Source organism: Euprymna scolopes, chromosome 5, assembly GCF_053919585.1.
Source record: "Euprymna scolopes isolate OS-2025 chromosome 5, ASM5391958v1, whole genome shotgun sequence".
Lineage (NCBI taxonomy): Eukaryota > Metazoa > Mollusca > Cephalopoda > Sepiida > Sepiolidae > Euprymna > Euprymna scolopes.
This window is the reverse complement of record NC_136486.1, coordinates 104,116,289-104,134,470: the sequence shown is the minus strand read 5'-3', so window position 1 is coordinate 104,134,470 and position 18,182 is coordinate 104,116,289. Positions and strand designations below refer to the sequence as shown.

Below are 18,182 nucleotides of genomic sequence, written 5' to 3'. Positions count from 1 at the left end.
CCTGGATGTCTTCAAGTCCAACACAAACAAATTCCTGATGAACCGCCCCCTCCTAAGTAATGACACATTACCAATTCTCCAATACTATTGCTACACTATCCCTTTGATTACTGTACACACAATAACCTTTATCCTTGAGTGGCCATTGGGCCTTGATAAGTGGTGAACTCCATGTAAAAAAACATATATATATAACATACATATATAACATACATATATAACATACATATACATATATAACATATATATATATAACATATATACATATATAACATACGTATATATATAGCATATATGTATATATAAAATATATATAAGTATATATATACGTACATATATGCATACATATATATATATATATATATATATATATATATATATATATATATATATATGTATACACGTTTAATTATAAAGAAATATATACTTTCAGTAGTTATTTTTTCCAAATTGCGATAATTAATTAAGCTCAATAAAATTGAACTTACACTATCACAGCATGTATATCGAAAGCAAACATACTAAAGATGCATTTACATCACACTTATTTTATTATTACATTATACTAATAATAATTATGCTATTAATGAAATAAAATCAGTGTGTCGTAAATGCATCTTTGGGTCGGTTTGGAAATACATAAGACATATGTTTACTTCCGATATATATATATATATATATATATATATATATATATATATATATATATATATATATATATATACTTAATTTACTGACATAAAATTAATATACGACAGTACAGATTTATGCGTAAACTTTAAGTATTTACTTCAAAAGTGCTCAATACGTACGTAGAGCTAGTTAGTAAGTTATAAAATGTATATGGCGATTAAGCTACACTGAATATTCCGCGTTTCATCCACTCTAGGATTCTTCTGGCTTATGCGCCTAAGCCTGAAGAATCCTAGAGTGGATGAAACGCGGAATATTCAGTGTAGCTTAATCGCCATATACATTTTATAACTCACTATATATATATATATATATATATATATATATATATATATATATACTAACACGCCGCTCGGTGTTGCCCGGTCGTAAAATACGCATAAATATTATATTTTAATTCTAACATACACTGGGACATGTGCATGCGAGTTTTTTTCTAAACATTTCATTTCTTGTAAGTAAAAAGAATATATATATATACTCAAGCTGAGATCCAAACCAAAATCTAAAGGCAGTGAGCCAAGTACGATAACTATTAGGCCAGTTGACACGATCTTTAAAAGTTTGTTTTCAACTTACTTATTCTTAACATAAGGAATCCGTAATGTGAACGATTTACGCATACACATTCGTGAAACAGTTGAAAAGCCGCCAAAACGATGCATCAATTTTGACCTCTTAGCAGTCTTTTTTTTTTCAGATGAAAACTAATTAATAAATTATCCATGTGTTTGACTACTCTATATACCAAATTTCAAATCTATAGATCCAAAATTCCTTGAGTATATAGGTTAAGAAGTGTCCTCACTTTATATATATATATATATATATATATATATATATATATATATATATATATAAAGTTTTCTATAATAATTATTAAATACCTACAGACACTAGTGTTTCACCCTTTCAGGAATCATCAGTGCAGGGTGTCACGATTAATACCAGTTGATAGATTCGAACCCGGCGACAGAAACCATCCCTGGCTTCATTTGCAAGAACCTAATGCATTCGGCTACTGTTAACTGCAAGAAATGCTGTTGAATTTAAGCATTTAATTTTTAAATGCTTTTTAACGTCTGACAGTGATCCAATCATTATATGATGATCTGCGCATAAGAGCTAAATTGACCGACTTTAATTCAACTAAAGTGCCCAACGATAAGAAACAAGTTTCTTAAAGGGGCTGACATAATATAATAATGCGTGTTGTGTGTGTGTGTGTGTGCCCTCTCTCTCTCTCTCTCTCTCTCTCTCTCTCTCTCTCTCTCTCTCTGTATATAGATACAGATTCATTCAAGACACTTTCGGCATTTATTCTAATCAACAATTTCATTACATGTTTAAATGTTAAATAAGATATCTTCGCTCAAGTGGATTAAATAAAACGCTCTGTTCAAAATCCCTATATTGTCACTGGTTTAAATAAATGGAACTTGAAGAGGAGGACTTATCCATAGTAATATTATTATATGATGACATAAAAAAATTATTATCCTTAACATCCTTAAATTAATCCCTATTACTACGTAAATTTAACTCTGTAACATTGAAGAATGTGGGAATACATCGATGGGACTATATAGAATTCGATTGTTTGGTATCGAACATGGATCTTAGATAATTTTTATTTAGCGTAAATTATAATTGAGGACGAGGATAACTGAACGCGCGTTTTTAATTATATTGTGTATCTTTGTTTTCAAGTGTCTATTGTCTATCTTTGTCATAAACCACTAGGGAAAAAGGATTAGGATTAGATTAAGCCTTTATCGTTGGTTTAAAGAGACCATCGAAGTTGAATTCTTGCCTGGTGAAAACATTTTGGTTATGATTGAGATATTTTGTGATGTATAATTGTTTTTTATTGTTTTTTTTTTTTTTTTTTACACACCGTTTCTCATTAGATCACCGAAGTTAAGTAACGTTGAACCTGGCTTGTACCAGATAGGTGACGCTTTGGGAATTCTAAGCGCTGTATGTGCTCTCCGCTTATCTCGGCATTGTTTCCAGTTGTCCTTAATCTCCACTTTCCACTGGTATTCAAAATGTCGACTCAGGAGAGGTTCGGTTGGAGATTGCGCAACTATTGCCAAAAAAATTCCACACACAGGGACCCCTACAGTGGGTATCCATAGTTTGTCAAGACCGGAGGAAGCTTTAATGCCGAATTCAATAATTTTAGTTTTTTTTATACTTCAAGTTCTTTATATCTTCAAGTATTTATTTATGGTGTTTGGTTTGGTTGTTTTGTTTTACGGCATATCAACCTTTTCGAGTTATTTAATGCCAAATTCAGTAATTTTGGAAAAAAAATGTTTTATGCTTCAATTTCTTTATATATGAAAATACTTATTCCCAGTGTATGTTTTTTAATGACATATCAACCTCTTTTTTCAGGTTATTTAATGCTGTATCTAGTAATTAAAAAAAAAGAAGAAAAATCTTTTATTTTAGAAGTTTTTATATCTTCAAATATTTATTCATAGTGTTTGGTTTGTTTATTTTGTAGAGGAAAATCGTTGCTTTTTTTGTTTTTGACTTTGCAGAACATGATTGAGTTTTACAAAAGGAAAGGAAAAACAATAGCATGTTTGGTGGATTTTCTTGGGGTAGGTCAGGAAACCAGTATCTTCAGACAATACCAGTGTGACGTCTAAGATCAGACAGCTGTTATATATGAGTCGAAATAAACAGATAAATATTATGGGAAGAAAGATTGATTGATGAATAATGCCTAGCAACGCCAGATTACCAAGATCGATAGAAACTGTTATTATTGTGAAGAATAAATGGTGAAATTAGAAAGAAATGCAGTTAAATATGTCGGCAACTGCCAGACAAGGCCAGATTGTTTTTAACGGTAAGAGAGAAAGGAACAGGAAAGCAATATTTCACAGCACCCATAATAATGCGTGTGAGAGAAGGGTTAGGGAAAGAAATACAAAATTCCCAACCCACCGAAACTACCCAGGTAATGGCTTCTATTCTGTCTCGGGAGACAATGGATACCCCTTACAACAGTGCCTGCGCATGTAATCGTGATCAATGACTGCTCAATACCAAGCCTCACCTCTCCAGAGTCGGCACTTCCTGATTCTAGTGCCAAGAAGAAACCCAGGACGACTAGAAACAATGCCGAAATAAGCAGAGAACGCATACAGCAACTGGTATTCCGAAATGATCACCCATTTAGTACTGAACAAGCTCGTTTCAGCGTGATTATACCGCATATATAACCTAGATAATGTGTAAATATTAACAAAAAAATTTCTTTCACATGCTAATTATAGAGGGTCTACCGGTCTTTGTACTAAAGACACCATTTCTTTTTTTTTTTTACGCATATTCACCCCTAAACAAGGCTAATTGCCACTGAGATGCAAGGGTGTACTGTGAGTTAGAGACCATGTTTATAAGGACACATTAAGTAGGGAGTTGAACAGCGAAATATCATTTCACATTCACATTACAATCAAATTTCCCCATCTTAGTCTCTGTTCAGTCGCGAAAGACAAAGGATACCCCCTGTAGGCAAGGATTGCGTAATCTTCAACCACACCTCTCCTGAATCGGCACCGTTTGAGTCCAGTGGCAAAGAAAAGTACAGGACGACTTGAAACAATGCCGAGATAAGCGGAGAGCACATAGAGCACCTGAAAGTCCCAAATGGTCACTCATTTAGTACTGACCAGGTCCAACATTGCTTAACTTCGATGATCAAGCGGAAACCGATGTGTCAACGGGATTATGCCGTACACAGTAAATCAAGGCATCATAGTACAGTCAGGGAAATAGGAAAGAGGGAGGGAAGTTTATCAGTTCCAGGGAAGAAACTTTTAAAGTAGTGGACTCTCCAATATCTAAGGACCTTTCTAGTAAAGGCGTGCGATTTTGCTGCTTGCGGGCTAGTAAGGGGTGTATGCATTGAGGAGGAACTAGTACTATGAGTTTGTCGGAGCACATTCCATTAAAGTACTTGGAACTTATGATGCAATATTGTGGTGGTGGACAGGAGATGGAGGTAGGTTGACAGTACCAGAACTATCATAGTGGGGGCCACAGAGATTAATGATTTTTTTATGTATTTATTGCAATTCATGTTATTTGTGAATATTAGGCCGAGGAGTTTCAATGATGCACTCTCAGCTAGAGTGTTTATTAGCCATAGAAATTGGTGGCTTGAAAGGTTCTTTACAAATTGTTGAATGAAATTGGCTTTGTCTTAATAGTATTAAATGTTTCCATTTATTTATATCGCCATTTCCCTACAAACGGGGGGGGGGACATTGCCTTGAATAAGTGTACACGTTTGTTGGGCTTCCAATCCTTATTCAGAATTAATTAGAATCCCAAAGTGTCATTTCTTGAATAATTTTTTCTTTTTGTATATTTTTAAAAACTTAAAAAACTTTCAAAATAATTGTATTTTACTTGATTTATTTTATAGAGGTCGCCCCTGATAATGTTTGAAGCTAAGAAGTAAAAGAAAAAAAGATGATTAACGCAAAGATAGAAGAGGTCTATTAACCGTAGCCTTGAAAAAAAGAGAAGGCTACACGTATTACATATTAGAGCCTGGCGTGAGTAGCGATTAAGGGTATTTATTTGCTCCCCCACCGAGCAAATTAAGCACAAGGCCGATTTTTAATGTAAGGAGTGAAGGGGAAATGGGGACCAACTCTCTGGGGAGTAGGGCAGCTGGATAGTGACAATTGGCATGAAGGGTTTCCCCTACATTGACCAAGGTCTTATATATGGGGTTGCCTCTACATATGGTCTTTGCTTGACACTTGTTGCCCAGACCCCGAAGGACCAGAGCTATTCGTAATTTTGATAAGGGTCACATTTAGTGACGGGATCTGCCAGCAGAAGTGTATTGACAGACTGGGAACGTGAAGTTAGAGTGAACGGGGAACAGAAGTCAAATGCGGTAGACAAAGTTGAACGATGACATGACGTCACGTTTTCGAACAAGAGAAACAAAGGTTTTTATTCCGTTCTCTCTAGGAAGCCCTATGAATAAAACACGGCACAATGATGTAGAAATTTGATGATCTCAGTGATTGTTATCGAGGTCCTTGTCCTTCGTCGTCTCTCGTTCCTCAAATTAAAACACTAAGAAGGAAATAATTATTTATGTATTTAGGGTCTGTCTTCTGAAGTCCATTTTCTCCAATAAAACCTTGAAGAAACCCAGCGAACGCCTCCTTGTATCTATCCGGCATAAGAATTTTATTCATCTTAGTTAAACTGATGAGGGCCCTTATTAATAATGAACTGAAAAAAAGAGGATACCTGTTCGCATGTCTAGCCCTTGAATTTGCTGTTGTTTTCTTCCAGCACAAACGAATTATAAGCTACCAACATGCACACATACAACTATATACCACTCTCAATGATCGAATCTGAATGAACAAAAGCAGTTGTTTTATTCCATACGGAATGAACAATGAATCAAATATCTTTTTGCTGATTATATTATTTAGCTTTGTTTGTAAGATTTCTTATTCGTTAAACTGTGTTTCTGACAAGCTGGGTTTGTGGGTTTCATTCACAAATAATTGAGAGAAAATAGGTACCGGCGTATGTGCTGATATTGTGCATGCCGTGTGTAGTCGAATAACCTTGCTGGTACCTTGGTGGAAAATTATCACGATTAATTTATTGCTAATAAGAGAAAACTGGCAGGAATTTTAATTTCAAGAAATATAAGCTGGAAAAAAATACCAATATTAGGAAAACCAATGCCAACAATAGAATCTTCGTATTCAAACAATATGTTGATGATTTCTTAAGTTAGCAAGCTACGTTCAAAAATCTATATATTATAGGAATAGCGTGTGTTATTTATTTATTTATTTATTTTGCTTGTCACACTGACATGTTTTCTTTCGAATGACTATCGTTTAATCGTTATGACCTTTCATTTCTTGTAATGGGAGAAGATGTGGCTGGTTACCTTTAATGCATCCAAAACCAAACTCCTATCCTTACATCATCAACGCTCTGATCCCCAGCTGGCATCAATTGTGATGTATGGCTCTCGTCTGGGTGAGGCCCCGTGTTTTGACAAGCTTCTGGGTTTGACCTTTACTCCTGATCTGAAATGAAACACGTACATCAAGTCTGTTGCCAAGGTCGCTGGAAAGATGGTGGGATCCTTCTACCGCTCCAGAAGATATCTAACTACTGATGCAATTCTCTATCTATATAAAAGCCAAGTACGTCCAAGGATGGAATACTGTTGCCATATCTGGGCAGGAGCGGCCAAAAACAGCCTATCATGACTTGACAGAGTACAAAATAGACTTCGTGGCTTAGTGGGGGATGCCCTTTTCTCTACCCTGCAACCTCTCTCCCACAGAAGAGACGTTGCGAGCCTATCCTTGTTTTATCGTTATTTCCATGGCAGGTGCTCGTCTGAACTCCAATCTCTGGTCCCCCCTTGCCAATCTTTCACGAAAAACACCCGTCTAGCTGAATCCACTGTGAAAAATTTCCCCCACTCTATATCTGTGCGTAAATCAAAACGCAGATTCCATGAACAAAGCTTCTTTCTTAGAACTGCACGCCTGTGGAACTCTGTTCCATCTGCCTGCTTCCCTCCGGACTACAAATTGGATGTCTTCAAGTCCAATGTTAACAAATTCCTAATGAACCGCCCCCTTAATTAAACATTTCATCAAATCTCCACACGAACGTAATGTACTTGCAATAACCCTTATCCCTGAGTGGCTTCCGGGCCTTGATAAGTGGTGATCAATGTGTAAAAAAAAAAAATAAATAAATAAAAATAATTTTATCAAGAATTCTTCATTAGTTTTTTTGTTTCGGTTCCGATTATAGCTGAAGGAATTCAAGTTATATATATATATATATATAAAGCTGTGTGTGTGTGTGTGTGTGTGTGTGTGTGTGTGTGTGTGTGTGTGTGTGTGGTCACGAATAGGCTCCTATATGGTTGACTATTAAAAAAAAAACTGATTACATGTAATGATAGAAGATGTATCGAGACACAGGAATGGGTACGTTTGATCTGGCAGAACGGTGGTTCATTAAAATTGTGGGGTCTGCGTTCGCGCCTGGTCCACAAAGTATGGAAATAAAAAATTTAAAAATTTAAAAATTAAAAAAAAACGTTTTCAAGTGTTTTTGATGTACATAAGAATACTTTGATAAGTATGTTTTAACTTAAATAGGTATGGTATAATAAAATTGTGGGGTGTACGTTCGCGCATGGCCTCCATAGAATGGAAATAGGCACAAACTTTAATAAAGACTTTTCATATCGATCTGCGTAAGTATACTTTGATAATTATGTTTCAGTTTGAAGAAATATGGTATAATAAAATTATGGGGTATATATATATATTATTCCTTAATTGGAATTTTTTATTTAGAGATGAGCATTTTTATGTTAATTTTATTTTTATTTCGGACTACTAGTCTCATCTTTATTAGTTGTGTTTGTTTGTTTTTATTAGTTCAAACGTTGTGAACTAATAAAAACAAACAAACACAACTAATAAAGATGAGACTAGTAGTCCGAAATAAAAATAAAATTAACATAAAAATGCTCATCTCTAAATAAAAAATTCCAATTAAGGAATAATATATATATATATACCAATCGGTACGGACCCGACTATGGAAGATCAGATAATGAATAAATGTGGATTTATAAGATCAAAGAATCCAACCTTGATCGCCCTTCGGGGCCCGTGGCGCAGTTGATAGAGACGTTGAATCTCTACGGTTCCAGATGAGCATTGTCTGAAGATAGCGGTTTCAATCCCACCCAAAGCGTGCCAGAGGTAATTGGTCAAAAATGTGGTGAGACGACGACAACTACGGATGGCAGTGATGGCTGAGAATGCAGTTAGGAGATTCGAAGTTCCTATCCGTCGCGGTTACCACCTGACGAAGGCCAGAGGAAGTTGGCCGAAACGTTGTGAACTAATAAAAACAAACAAACACAACTAATAAAGATGAGACTAGTAGTCCGAAATAAAAATAAAATTAACATAAAAATGCTCATCTCTAAATAAAAAATTCCAATTAAGGAATAATATATATATATATACCAATCGGTACGGACCCGACTATGGAAGATCAGATAATGAATAAATGTGGATTTATAAGATCAAAGAATCCAACCTTGATCGCCCTTCGGGGCCCGTGGCGCAGTTGATAGAGACGTTGAATCTCTACGGTTCCAGATGAGCATTGTCTGAAGATAGCGGTTTCAATCCCACCCAAAGCGTGCCAGAGGTAATTGGTCAAAAATGTGGTGAGACGACGACAACTACGGATGGCAGTGATGGCTGAGAATGCAGTTAGGAGATTCGAAGTTCCTATCCGTCGCGGTTACCACCTGACGAAGGCCAGAGGAAGTTGGCCGAAACGTTGTGAACTAATAAAAACAAACAAACACAACTAATAAAGATGAGACTAGTAGTCCGAAATAAAAATAAAATTAACATAAAAATGCTCATCTCTAAATAAAAAATTCCAATTAAGGAATAATATATATATATATACCAATCGGTACGGACCCGACTATGGAAGATCAGATAATGAATAAATGTGGATTTATAAGATCAAAGAATCCAACCTTGATCGCCCTTCGGGGCCCGTGGCGCAGTTGATAGAGACGTTGAATCTCTACGGTTCCAGATGAGCATTGTCTGAAGATAGCGGTTTCAATCCCACCCAAAGCGTGCCAGAGGTAATTGGTCAAAAATGTGGTGAGACGACGACAACTACGGATGGCAGTGATGGCTGAGAATGCAGTTAGGAGATTCGAAGTTCCTATCCGTCGCGGTTACCACCTGACGAAGGCCAGAGGAAGTTGGCCGAAACGTTGTGAACTAATAAAAACAAACAAACACAACTAATAAAGATGAGACTAGTAGTCCGAAATAAAAATAAAATTAACATAAAAATGCTCATCTCTAAATAAAAAATTCCAATTAAGGAATAATATATATATATATACCAATCGGTACGGACCCGACTATGGAAGATCAGATAATGAATAAATGTGGATTTATAAGATCAAAGAATCCAACCTTGATCGCCCTTCGGGGCCCGTGGCGCAGTTGATAGAGACGTTGAATCTCTACGGTTCCAGATGAGCATTGTCTGAAGATAGCGGTTTCAATCCCACCCAAAGCGTGCCAGAGGTAATTGGTCAAAAATGTGGTGAGACGACGACAACTACGGATGGCAGTGATGGCTGAGAATGCAGTTAGGAGATTCGAAGTTCCTATCCGTCGCGGTTACCACCTGACGAAGGCCAGAGGAAGTTGGCCGAAACGTTGTGAACTAATAAAAACAAACAAACACAACTAATAAAGATGAGACTAGTAGTCCGAAATAAAAATAAAATTAACATAAAAATGCTCATCTCTAAATAAAAAATTCCAATTAAGGAATAATATATATATATATACCAATCGGTACGGACCCGACTATGGAAGATCAGATAATGAATAAATGTGGATTTATAAGATCAAAGAATCCAACCTTGATCGCCCTTCGGGGCCCGTGGCGCAGTTGATAGAGACGTTGAATCTCTACGGTTCCAGATGAGCATTGTCTGAAGATAGCGGTTTCAATCCCACCCAAAGCGTGCCAGAGGTAATTGGTCAAAAATGTGGTGAGACGACGACAACTACGGATGGCAGTGATGGCTGAGAATGCAGTTAGGAGATTCGAAGTTCCTATCCGTCGCGGTTACCACCTGACGAAGGCCAGAGGAAGTTGGCCGAAACGTTGTGAACTAATAAAAACAAACAAACACAACTAATAAAGATGAGACTAGTAGTCCGAAATAAAAATAAAATTAACATAAAAATGCTCATCTCTAAATAAAAAATTCCAATTAAGGAATAATATATATATATATACCAATCGGTACGGACCCGACTATGGAAGATCAGATAATGAATAAATGTGGATTTATAAGATCAAAGAATCCAACCTTGATCGCCCTTCGGGGCCCGTGGCGCAGTTGATAGAGACGTTGAATCTCTACGGTTCCAGATGAGCATTGTCTGAAGATAGCGGTTTCAATCCCACCCAAAGCGTGCCAGAGGTAATTGGTCAAAAATGTGGTGAGACGACGACAACTACGGATGGCAGTGATGGCTGAGAATGCAGTTAGGAGATTCGAAGTTCCTATCCGTCGCGGTTACCACCTGACGAAGGCCAGAGGAAGTTGGCCGAAACGTTGTGAACTAATAAAAACAAACAAACACAACTAATAAAGATGAGACTAGTAGTCCGAAATAAAAATAAAATTAACATAAAAATGCTCATCTCTAAATAAAAAATTCCAATTAAGGAATAATATATATATATATACCAATCGGTACGGACCCGACTATGGAAGATCAGATAATGAATAAATGTGGATTTATAAGATCAAAGAATCCAACCTTGATCGCCCTTCGGGGCCCGTGGCGCAGTTGATAGAGACGTTGAATCTCTACGGTTCCAGATGAGCATTGTCTGAAGATAGCGGTTTCAATCCCACCCAAAGCGTGCCAGAGGTAATTGGTCAAAAATGTGGTGAGACGACGACAACTACGGATGGCAGTGATGGCTGAGAATGCAGTTAGGAGATTCGAAGTTCCTATCCGTCGCGGTTACCACCTGACGAAGGCCAGAGGAAGTTGGCCGAAACGTTGTGAACTAATAAAAACAAACAAACACAACTAATAAAGATGAGACTAGTAGTCCGAAATAAAAATAAAATTAACATAAAAATGCTCATCTCTAAATAAAAAATTCCAATTAAGGAATAATATATATATATATACCAATCGGTACGGACCCGACTATGGAAGATCAGATAATGAATAAATGTGGATTTATAAGATCAAAGAATCCAACCTTGATCGCCCTTCGGGGCCCGTGGCGCAGTTGATAGAGACGTTGAATCTCTACGGTTCCAGATGAGCATTGTCTGAAGATAGCGGTTTCAATCCCACCCAAAGCGTGCCAGAGGTAATTGGTCAAAAATGTGGTGAGACGACGACAACTACGGATGGCAGTGATGGCTGAGAATGCAGTTAGGAGATTCGAAGTTCCTATCCGTCGCGGTTACCACCTGACGAAGGCCAGAGGAAGTTGGCCGAAACGTTGTGAACTAATAAAAACAAACAAACACAACTAATAAAGATGAGACTAGTAGTCCGAAATAAAAATAAAATTAACAAAATTATGGGGTGTTCGTTCGCGCCTGACCTCCGTAGAATGGAAATATGTCACAAAGTTTAACCAGTTTCTTTTTTAAATATAGATCCACAGAATATTGTGATAAGTGTTTCAGTGTGGACATGTATGGCATAATAAATTATGGGGTTTATCTATTTTATTTTTACTTTCATCATATTTTGCTTTGGTTTTGATAACCTCAAATTCGAAGCTATCTTTTTACAACCTTTCCTTTTCGTAACCTATCATACTTTCATAAATCAGAGTCCATTTTCTGCAGGCTGTTTTTGAACCCAGTCAACGACGGGTACTCTTGCTAGTATATATATATATATATATATATATATATATATATATGCATACGTATATATATATGTATATATGTGTATGCATATATGTGTATGTATATATGTGTATATGTATATATGTGTATATGTATATATGTGTATATGTATATATGTATATATGTGTATATGTATATATATGTATATGTATAGATATGTATGCATATGTATAGATATATATGTATATATATGTATATGTATGTGTATATATGTATATATATGTGTATATATGTATATATATGTATATATATGTCTGATGAGTCGTAGACGACGAAACATGTGTCAGTGGATAATTATATTTTAAAAACAATGTATGCGTGTATATATATATGTACATATATGTATATATATGTGTATATATGTATATGTATATATATGTGTATATATGTATATAAGTGTGTATATATATGTATGTATATATATGTATATATATGTATGCATATGTATTTATATCTCTATATATAAAAATGTAATTTTGTTTCGTTTAAAGTGAATAAAACCATATTTCTACGTTACCAATTTAATTGAAATTTTCAGAAAATATATCTGTAAAGTCAATGAATGTTTGCATGTTATTAAAATAATTTTACATTGCGAATTATAAAAATATTAATTAAAATATAAATATTTTTCAAAGTCCTTTCTGCGAGACTGTCCAATAATATTTCTGGTAACTTCCGTTTCAACTACTCTCAAATTACAAGATTAGTAAAAAAAACAAATGTTACTCATGCAGACAGTGATCCGTGCTGAAATAATAACGTTATTATTAAAAAAGACATTCTTAACATGGAGAAGGGAGGGTGTTTTGTACGTATTCTGTACTTTAACCTTACAATTGAATAAAAACATATAAAACTTTAATTAAACGCGGAAATACGATTTAAAAAATAGCGCGGATCACTCTCTGCATTAGCACAAAAAAAAATCCCATATTTAAAAAATTTAAATTAATTTATGTACTTACCAATTTTTAAATTTTAAATACCTTTATTTATGTTAAGGCTTTTCACTCATGAAACATTACGTTTTAATTGTTTAGTTTCTTTTCTTTTTTTTGTTTACATAAAAAAGTTTGTTTTAACTTTTTCTAAACTGTTTCATTTTTACGACGCCTCAACGTATTATAAACACCCTAACCTCCCCATGTCAAAAAAAAAAACACGCCCTTCCATAAACCTCGGAAGCTGTTCTTAATATGGGGAGATTGGGGGGGGGGTTCATTCCGAAAGCCGTTTTAACATATGGAAGTTAGGGTGTTTATAATATGCTGGGGCGAGTCGTAAAATTAACGAAGTTGCTATTATTGTAAAAATTGCTTGAAATTTATTTATTTGACAAAATAAAAAATTACAATTTGGTACTCCTTGGGCGTTGAGTTCCATGGCGACCAGCAGAAAAAAATAATAGTCGCTCTCTTAATCCCCACCCCACCCCGCACGTAACGTCTTTTATTTACTGACGTTGCCGTAACTAAACGATTATTTGTCACATTTACAAACATTTATTTTTTATTTATTTTGAAAAAAAGTTTTACTTTTTATGAATATTAAAAGAAAAATGGGTACTCATGCAGAGAGTGATCCGTGTTGAAATAATAACGTTATTATTTAAAAATCCATTCTTAACATGGGGAGGGGAGGGTGTTTTGTGCCTATTCTGTACTTTAACCTTGCAATTGAATAAAAAATACATAAAACTTATTTAATTAAACGTGGAAATACGATTTAAAAAAATAGCGCGGATCACTCTCTGTATTAGCACCGAAAAATGTTACTAAACATTTATAAATAATTTCTCACTTTTACAAACATTTGATTTTAAATTTCTTTTCAAATGACGACTTTTTTTTTTAATAGTATTTGAGGATGGGTATGTTGACCCCCCCCCCACCCATGGTGTTTATTCCGAAATCCGTTGTTAACTTGGAGAGGTTGAGGGTGTTTATTCTGAAAGCCGTTCATAACATTTGTGGAGGTGGACCTAATGTAAAAAAATAAATAAATAAAAAACTAAATCATTTACTGATAACCTCTCACTTTTAGAAATATTTTTTAATCTACATACGCGGATGAACAAATTGTTGAATAGTGCGAAAACAAAATGTTTTTGTAATAAACTTCGGGATAGTTTTTTGGGTAAATATTTACATTTAGGTCCACCTCCACAATTTTCTTTTTTAAATGATGACTTTTATTGATAAATAAATTTACTTCTTCGCAACTTTCATTGATAAATAAATCTACTTCTCTGCAACGGGCACTGAACCCCTCCCCTTTTTTTAATAGTATTTTCGGGTGGGTATGCTGACAACAAATATCAGTTAAATTTTGCAAATAGCCCCCCCTCCAAAAGTGGTGTTTATTTCGGAAGCTGTTCTTAAGATGAGGATGTTGGGATGATTATAAGGTGGACTTAATCTAAAAATAAAACAAAAAAACAAGACAAGTTTTTTAAATGATTAAAATAATTTCTCACTTTTACAAACATTTTTACATGCGCACATAAGCAACTATTTTTTTATTAACTTTTTTTTACTTTTTTTATCTAAAAATTATTAAATTTCAATGAATAGAATAATAAATCATTTATCATTAATATGTATTTTTGGTTTTGTGTTGAATGAAACTTTTTTTTTTTCATTACAACAATAATGAACCAATTTCAATCTTCCGGCATGCCTTTAAGGGTTACGAAATTATCAATAAATCGTTTAGTTACTAAGCCAACCTCAATAAATAAAAAAATGTTACGTGCGCATGCATTAGCCTTGACTGGGGGGGTCTAAGGGAGCGACTATTAAATAATTATACTGGTCGCCATGGAACTCAACGCCCAAGGAGTACATAAAGTGGCACTTATGCACTTATGTAATCGTGCTATTTTTAAAAATAGTATTTTCATGTTAAATTCAAATTTTACGAAATCTTTTTCTTTTATTAATTTGTTAGGTGAAAAGATACAGATAACCCGGTCGGTTTCTAATGCGTGGAAAATCTACCCCCCCCCCAAAAAAAAGGGTTACTCTGGATAGTAACAAAAAATTAAAATTGCCTAAGTCGCGAAATATTTCTTCTCTACTGAACGAGGAAAAAAAACGGTGAAGTGTAGTTCACCTGTTTCTCTCCCCCTCTCTCTTCCTCTCTTAATATCTCTCTCTATCCATCTCTCCCTTTCCCTCTCTCAATCTATCTTTCTCTCTATATCACCCTCTCCATCTCTCATTGAGCCCCTTTCTCTCTCTAACTCCCTCTATCTCTCTCCTTTCCTCTGTCTCATCCCTCTCTGTTTCTAACTCTCACCCTCTCTCTTTATCTATCAATTCCTTTATCTCTCTATCTCCTTCTCTTTCTCTATTTTCATCTCACTTTCTCTTTTCTATCTATATATCTTCCTCTCTATCTGTCCATCTCTAATCCCTCATCCTATTTTAGTCTCCTAAATTAATTACAGTGAATAAGGCATTGACAAAACATGGATAAATCCTATTTTAGTCACCTAATTTACTGACTGTGAGAATACAAGTTATTTGAAAATTACTGCTACCTTGAACAGCACTAGAAGTAACTGGTAAAACCTTTCTAATTAAATTGATTTTGCCAGCCATTTTGTAACAAAATGACATAGCCTTAGCCCTTGCTGCATGAGGAATACCTGCGACCTTGCTGCCAAGTAAAAGAATTATTTATTCTACTTTAAAACATTCAATTTTTCAAAAATCTCATGTTCGACATCTCCAAAATATCCAATACGAGGAAAAATATTGCAGAAATGCAAACTTATTGTTTAGGATGAATGCACAATGGTACGCAAAAAATCACTTGAGGCGTGGCAATGTCAGACCATTTGGGAATGCAGTAATATTGCTTGCAGAAGATTTCAGACAAATGTTACCTGTTATTCTTCAATCAACATCAGCAGATGAAATAAATGCTTGCCTCAAATACTCTACTTTTTTGTTCCATGTGAAGACATTAAACTTAATTCAAAATATGCATGCCCAGTTGCAGACTGTTCGATCCGCACAAAATTTTTTGCATCACTTATGGGAAATTGGGTACGAAAAAGTGCCAGCTGATCAGAGTTAAGGGCAAAATTCTTTGACTTTTAACTTCTGTAATTTCTGTAATTTTATTTCATCAAAATAACAGTTAGTTTAAAAGGTTTTTGCAGATATTCAAATTATAAGAATTCCACTTGACTGAGTGAATGAGCTATTCTTGCAGGTCAATACAAAGACGCCCATGAACTTAACGCTATTATTCAATGTAAAATTCCAAGTGAGGTAGTCAAATACAAATCCATCGACACTTGTGAAAGCAGAAAAAGTGGTTAATTATCCAACAGCTATATTTGCCAGGGATGCCACCGCATGTATTGCAACTGAAATTTGGTGTACTAATTATCATGTTGTGAAATATAAACCAATCCAAGCTTTGTTTTTTCACATGAACAATTTATGTTACGTATTCAAGAGTTACCAAACCAGAAATTCTCTATATCAGCTAAGAAAATGGAACAACAAAAACTGTGTACCCATGCAAAATGGAAAATTAAACCTATAAGAAACATGCTTTTTCTCATTTTGGAACTTTTCCATTGCGCCAACTTGAGCCACAGCAACGCGTGGCAGGGTACAGCTAGTGTATATATAGGTCTGTATATATATATATATATATATATATGTATATGTACATATATATATATGTATATGTATATATATGTTTGTATATGTACATATATATATATGTATATGTATATATATATATATATATATGTTTGTATATGTACATATATATATATGTTTGTATATATATATATGTAAATGTATATATATGTATATATTTATGTATGTATATGTATATATATGTATATATTTATGTATGTATATGTATATATATGTATATACTTATGCATGTATATATATATGTTTGTAAGTATATATATATGTATGTATATGTGTATATATATATATGTGCATATACATGTGTATATATATGTATACACATATATACACACACACACACACACACACACACACACATATATATATATATACATATGATTGAAAAGTGAGAAAAACAGAATATTTGCTGTGAGTAGTTTTAAAAAATTGTATTCTTACGCCATGACATTCGATTGCTCTGTGTATTTGTCTATTTCCACCAAGAGAAAATAGTACATTAAAATATTTAACTGCTACCATATTAATTAACTGTTCGACGACGGCTTGGTCATTTTCGATTTGTTCCGTAAATCGCAATCTGAAATATTTGAGGTTTCTTTTTGTTTTTGTTTTTTTTAACAAGGCACATTACCACTTGGACGTGAGGGCTACTATTTTGGACTGTGCCTAACAAGATATTGGTTTCCGTCACATTTAAATTTCTGCATATCAGTACAGTCAGGGAAGCAGAAAGTGAATTCCAAAGTCTAGCTGGTCTATGGAAGAAACTATTAGAGTAGAAACTTTCTGGCATTTAGGGACCTCAACAGTGAAAGGGTGAGATTTTGTTGCTCAGCGAGTTTGTCTGGTATATGTACGTCGAGGGGGCACAAGTGCAATGAGTTCATCAGAGCACATTCTATTAAAATATTTGTAAAACAGGCACAGAGTTGTAACATCGGGGCGATGGGACAGGGGTTAGAGCTTAGTTGACAAAGTCGATATGGATCTCCGGTTGGAAAAGTACCATGCCGAAATTGTAACTGAAAATTTATTTTACAGCGTTTCGACTTCCTGCTGATTCATTTTGCGCCATATTAGGTATTTTCTCGGACTACTCAGGTAGGGCGTGGCGCGAGATTATTCAGCATTCTTAACATTTTGGGAGGGAGGCGCCAGAAGAGACGGCCACAAATATGGATACTTATACTACACTTTGATCTGGGTATGCGTTTCCTACATATTTATAT

General features: G+C 34.8%; 1 protein-coding gene across 4 annotated transcripts in view; it reads left to right on the top strand.

Annotated features, from left to right (window-relative positions):
- LOC145276941 (S phase cyclin A-associated protein in the endoplasmic reticulum-like) overlaps positions 1-18,182 on the top strand; it is a 559,542-nt gene that overhangs the window by 72,487 nt on the left and 468,873 nt on the right. The window contains exon 1 of one of the 4 annotated variants that reach the window (XM_080128442.1): positions 18,018-18,157. The exons of the other annotated variants lie outside the window; for them this stretch is intronic. The gene's annotated coding sequence lies outside the window, so the exon portion shown is untranslated. Of the gene's footprint in view, positions 1-18,017; positions 18,158-18,182 lie in introns of those variants that run through there. 4 annotated transcript variants of the gene reach the window in all.